Source organism: Elephas maximus, chromosome 14 (assembly GCF_024166365.1).
Source record: "Elephas maximus indicus isolate mEleMax1 chromosome 14, mEleMax1 primary haplotype, whole genome shotgun sequence".
In the NCBI taxonomy this organism is placed as follows: Eukaryota; Metazoa; Chordata; class Mammalia; order Proboscidea; family Elephantidae; genus Elephas; species Elephas maximus.
Genome location: NC_064832.1, coordinates 16,356,966 through 16,363,229, shown reverse-complemented (window position 1 = coordinate 16,363,229; position 6,264 = coordinate 16,356,966).

The window sequence follows — 6,264 nt, the reverse complement described above, 5'->3', positions numbered from 1 at the left end:
AATCCCATGCAGTGTTGCCCTGGCGAGATAGTGTTGCTACAGTGAGGCCCAGGGAAAACACACTGCCTAGAGAAATCCTAGCAAAGCCCTGTGTTTCCCCACAGGAATGTATGTCCGTTTCAGTTCTTTGCCAGCAACGGAGCTCAGAGGCAACGTCAGATTGTGTGTATCTCAGTGAGAGAAAGAACACTGTGACTTCCCCCGTTCCTCTGACGAAAGCAGTTAGAGGGAGAAAAGCGTCCTTTGCTTTCGCTTTCCCGCAATGAGCTCGACAGATCTGCCCTTCGCGAAGGGCCGTTTTCCCCCGGAGAACTGCCTCGCGGTAGCCCTGTTCTGGAAGTGGAACGAGTATGCAGTGTTAGCGTTCAGCTAATGTGAAGGCTCGCTTTGGCCCAGGGCAAACGAAGCGCCGGGGGAAATCTTAGCAGAGCCGGGCGCCTTTCCAAGGTTCAAAGCGTGGAACTGCAGACTCTTTTGCAAAGAAGAGAGCGCCCAGGCAACAGCAGCCTGCACGTTTCTCAGTGAAAGAGAGAACTCCCTGACTTCATCCAGTCCTCTGAGCAAAGCAGGCAGAAGGAGAGAAACTTTCTTTCCTTCCTCTTTCCTGCAACGAATTCCTCATTTGCTCTTGCAAACGCAAGGCTTCTTCTGAAAAACTACGTCACGGTGCAGGGATCCTTCCAGAGGAGCAACGACATAGTTTTAGCCGGAAGGGCTTGGCAGAGCAGCCGGGGAGAAAAGGCCTCTTGCTATTCTCTTTTCTTTCTGCCCGAATGCGGTCAATTGGCACTTGCCAAAGCCAGGTTTCCCAGCACAAACTACAAAGCAGCAGCTCTCTCCTGGCAGAGGAAATCCCATGCAGTGTTGCCCTGGCGAGATAGTGTTGCTACAGTGAGGCCCAGGGAAAACACACTGCCTAGAGAAATCCTAGCAAAGCCCTGTGTTTCCCCACAGGAATGTATGTCCGTTTCAGTTCTTTGCCAGCAACGGAGCTCAGAGGCAACGTCAGATTGTGTGTATCTCAGTGAGAGAAAGAACACTGTGACTTCCCCCGTTCCTCTGACGAAAGCAGTCAGAGGGAGAAAAGCGTCCTTTGCTTTCGCTTTCCCGCAATGAGCTCCACAGATCTGCCCTTCGCGAAGGGCCGTTTTCCCCCGGAGAACTGCCTCGCGGTAGCCCTGTTCTGGAAGTGGAACGAGTATGCAGTGTTAGCGTTCAGCTAATGTGAAGGCTCGCTTTGGCCCAGGGCAAACGAAGCGCTGGGGAAATCTTAGCAGAGCCCGGCGCCTTTCCAAGGTTCAAAGCGTGGAACTGCAGACTCTTTTGCAAAGAAGAGAGCGTCCAGGCAACAGCAGCCTGCACGTTTCTCAGTGAAAGGGAGAACTCCCTGACTTCATCCAGTCCTCTGAGCAAAGCAGGCAGAAGGAGAGAAACTTTCTTTCCTTCCTCTTTCCTGCAACGAATTCCTCTATTGCTCTTGCAAACGCAAGGCTTCTTCTGAAAAACTACGTCACGGTGCAGGGATCCTTCCAGAGGAGCAACGACATAGTTTTAGCTGGAAGGGCTTGGCAGAGCAGCCGGGGAGAAAAGGCCTCTTGCTATTCTCTTTTCTTTCTGCCCGAATGCGGTCAATTGGCACTTGCCAAAGCAAGGTTTCCCAGCACAAACTACAAAGCAGCAGCTCTCTCCTGGCAGAGGAAATCCCATGCAGTGTTGCCCTGGCGAGATAGTGTTGCTACAGTGAGGCCCAGGGAAAACACACTGCCTAGAGAAATCCTAGCAAAGCCCTGTGTTTCCCCACAGGAATGTATGTCCGTTTCAGTTCTTTGCCAGCAACGGAGCTCAGAGGCAACGTCAGATTGTGTGTATCTCAGTGAGAGAAAGAACACTGTGACTTCCCCCGTTCCTCTGACGAAAGCAGTTAGAGGGAGAAAAGCGTCCTTTGCTTTCGCTTTCCCGCAATGAGGTCGACAGATCTGCCCTTCGCGAAGGGCCGTTTTCCCCCGGAGAACTGCCTCGCGGTAGCCCTGTTCTGGAAGTGGAACGAGTATGCAGTGTTAGCGTTCAGCTAATGTGAAGGCTCGCTTTGGCCCAGGGCAAACGAAGCGCCGGGGGAAATCTTAGCAGAGCCCGGCGCCTTTCCAAGGTTCAAAGCGTGGAACTGCAGACTCTTTTGCAAAGAAGAGAGCGCCCAGGCAACAGCAGCCTGCACGTTTCTCAGTGAAAGGGAGAACTCCCTGACTTCATCCAGTCCTCTGAGCAAAGCAGGCAGAAGGAGAGAAACTTTCTTTCCTTCCTCTTTCCTGCAACGAATTCCTCATTTGCTCTTGCAAACGCAAGGCTTCTTCTGAAAAACTACGTCACGGTGCAGGGATCCTTCCAGAGGAGCAACGACATAGTTTTAGCCGGAAGGGCTTGGCAGAGCAGCCGGGGAGAAAAGGCCTCTTGCTATTCTCTTTTCTTTCTGCCCGAATGCGGTCAATTGGCACTTGCCAAAGCAAGGTTTCCCAGCACAAACTACAAAGCAGCAGCTCTCTCCTGGCAGAGGAAATCCCATGCAGTGTTGCCCTGGCGAGATAGTGTTGCTACAGTGAGGCCCAGGGAAAACACACTGCCTAGAGAAATCCTAGCAAAGCCCTGTGTTTCCCCACAGGAATGTATGTCCGTTTCAGTTCTTTGCCAGCAACGGAGCTCAGAGGCAACGTCAGATTGTGTGTATCTCAGTGAGAGAAAGAACACTGTGACTTCCCCCGTTCCTCTGACGAAAGCAGTCAGAGGGAGAAAAGCGTCCTTTGCTTTCGCTTTCCCGCAATGAGGTCGACAGATCTGCCCTTCGCGAAGGGCCGTTTTCCCCCGGAGAACTGCCTCGCGGTAGCCCTGTTCTGGAAGTGGAACGAGTATGCAGTGTTAGCGTTCAGCTAATGTGAAGGCTCGCTTTGGCCCAGGGCAAACGAAGCGCTGGGGAAATCTTAGCAGAGCCCGGCGCCTTTCCAAGGTTCAAAGCGTGGAACTGCAGACTCTTTTGCAAAGAAGAGAGCGTCCAGGCAACAGCAGCCTGCACGTTTCTCAGTGAAAGGGAGAACTCCCTGACTTCATCCAGTCCTCTGAGCAAAGCAGGCAGAAGGAGAGAAACTTTCTTTCCTTCCTCTTTCCTGCAACGAATTCCTCTATTGCTCTTGCAAACGCAAGGCTTCTTCTGAAAAACTACGTCACGGTGCAGGGATCCTTCCAGAGGAGCAACGACATAGTTTTAGCTGGAAGGGCTTGGCAGAGCAGCCGGGGAGAAAAGGCCTCTTGCTATTCTCTTTTCTTTCTGCCCGAATGCGGTCAATTGGCACTTGCCAAAGCAAGGTTTCCCAGCACAAACTACAAAGCAGCAGCTCTCTCCTGGCAGAGGAAATCCCATGCAGTGTTGCCCTGGCGAGATAGTGTTGCTACAGTGAGGCCCAGGGAAAACACACTGCCTAGAGAAATCCTAGCAAAGCCCTGTGTTTCCCCACAGGAATGTATGTCCGTTTCAGTTCTTTGCCAGCAACGGAGCTCAGAGGCAACGTCAGATTGTGTGTATCTCAGTGAGAGAAAGAACACTGTGACTTCCCCCGTTCCTCTGACGAAAGCAGTTAGAGGGAGAAAAGCGTCCTTTGCTTTCACTTTCCCGCAATGAGCTCGACAGATCTGCCCTTCGCGAAGGGACGTTTTCCCCCGGAGAACTGCCTCGCGGTAGCCCTGTTCTGGAAGTGGAACGAGTATGCAGTGTTAGCGTTCAGCTAATGTGAAGGCTCGCTTTGGCCCAGGGCAAACGAAGCGCCGGGGGAAATCTTAGCAGAGCCGGGCGCCTTTCCAAGGTTCAAAGCGTGGAACTGCAGACTCTTTTGCAAAGAAGAGAGCGCCCAGGCAACAGCAGCCTGCACGTTTCTCAGTGAAAGAGAGAACTCCCTGACTTCATCCAGTCCTCTGAGCAAAGCAGGCAGAAGGAGAGAAACTTTCTTTCCTTCCTCTTTCCTGCAACGAATTCCTCATTTGCTCTTGCAAACGCAAGGCTTCTTCTGAAAAACTACGTCACGGTGCAGGGATCCTTCCAGAGGAGCAACGACATAGTTTTAGCCGGAAGGGCTTGGCAGAGCAGCCGGGGAGAAAAGGCCTCTTGCTATTCTCTTTTCTTTCTGCCCGAATGCGGTCAATTGGCACTTGCCAAAGCCAGGTTTCCCAGCACAAACTACAAAGCAGCAGCTCTCTCCTGGCAGAGGAAATCCCATGCAGTGTTGCCCTGGCGAGATAGTGTTGCTACAGTGAGGCCCAGGGAAAACACACTGCCTAGAGAAATCCTAGCAAAGCCCTGTGTTTCCCCACAGGAATGTATGTCCGTTTCAGTTCTTTGCCAGCAACGGAGCTCAGAGGCAACGTCAGATTGTGTGTATCTCAGTGAGAGAAAGAACACTGTGACTTCCCCCGTTCCTCTGACGAAAGCAGTCAGAGGGAGAAAAGCGTCCTTTGCTTTCGCTTTCCCGCAATGAGCTCCACAGATCTGCCCTTCGCGAAGGGCCATTTTCCCCCGGAGAACTGCCTCGCGGTAGCCCTGTTCTGGAAGTGGAACGAGTATGCAGTGTTAGCGTTCAGCTAATGTGAAGGCTCGCTTTGGCCCAGGGCAAACGAAGCGCCGGGGGAAATCTTAGCAGAGCCCGGCGCCTTTCCAAGGTTCAAAGCGTGGAACTGCAGACTCTTTTGCAAAGAAGAGAGCGCCCAGGCAACAGCAGCCTGCACGTTTCTCAGTGAAAGGGAGAACTCCCTGACTTCATCCAGTCCTCTGAGCAAAGCAGGCAGAAGGAGAGAAACTTTCTTTCCTTCCTCTTTCCTGCAACGAATTCCTCATTTGCTCTTGCAAACGCAAGGCTTCTTCTGAAAAACTACGTCACGGTGCAGGGATCCTTCCAGAGGAGCAACGACATAGTTTTAGCCGGAAGGGCTTGGCAGAGCAGCCGGGGAGAAAAGGCCTCTTGCTATTCTCTTTTCTTTCTGCCCGAATGCGGTCAATTGGCACTTGCCAAAGCAAGGTTTCCCAGCACAAACTACAAAGCAGCAGCTCTCTCCTGGCAGAGGAAATCCCATGCAGTGTTGCCCTGGCGAGATAGTGTTGCTACAGTGAGGCCCAGGGAAAACACACTGCCTAGAGAAATCCTAGCAAAGCCCTGTGTTTCCCCACAGGAATGTATGTCCGTTTCAGTTCTTTGCCAGCAACGGAGCTCAGAGGCAACGTCAGATTGTGTGTATCTCAGTGAGAGAAAGAACACTGTGACTTCCCCCGTTCCTCTGACGAAAGCAGTTAGAGGGAGAAAAGCGTCCTTTGCTTTCGCTTTCCCGCAATGAGCTCCACAGATCTGCCCTTCGCGAAGGGCCGTTTTCCCCCGGAGAACTGCCTCGCGGTAGCCCTGTTCTGGAAGTGGAACGAGTATGCAGTGTTAGCGTTCAGCTAATGTGAAGGCTCGCTTTGGCCCAGGGCAAACGAAGCGCTGGGGAAATCTTAGCAGAGCCCGGCGCCTTTCCAAGGTTCAAAGCGTGGAACTGCAGACTCTTTTGCAAAGAAGAGAGCGTCCAGGCAACAGCAGCCTGCACGTTTCTCAGTGAAAGGGAGAACTCCCTGACTTCATCCAGTCCTCTGAGCAAAGCAGGCAGAAGGAGAGAAACTTTCTTTCCTTCCTCTTTCCTGCAACGAATTCCTCTATTGCTCTTGCAAACGCAAGGCTTCTTCTGAAAAACTACGTCACGGTGCAGGGATCCTTCCAGAGGAGCAACGACATAGTTTTAGCTGGAAGGGCTTGGCAGAGCAGCCGGGGAGAAAAGGCCTCTTGCTATTCTCTTTTCTTTCTGCCCGAATGCGGTCAATTGGCACTTGCCAAAGCAAGGTTTCCCAGCACAAACTACAAAGCAGCAGCTCTCTCCTGGCAGAGGAAATCCCATGCAGTGTTGCCCTGGCGAGATAGTGTTGCTACAGTGAGGCCCAGGGAAAACACACTGCCTAGAGAAATCCTAGCAAAGCCCTGTGTTTCCCCACAGGAATGTATGTCCGTTTCAGTTCTTTGCCAGCAACGGAGCTCAGAGGCAACGTCAGATTGTGTGTATCTCAGTGAGAGAAAGAACACTGTGACTTCCCCCGTTCCTCTGACGAAAGCAGTTAGAGGGAGAAAAGCGTCCTTTGCTTTCGCTTTCCCGCAATGAGCTCGACAGATCTGCCCTTCGCGAAGGGCCGTTTTCCCCCGGAGAACTGCC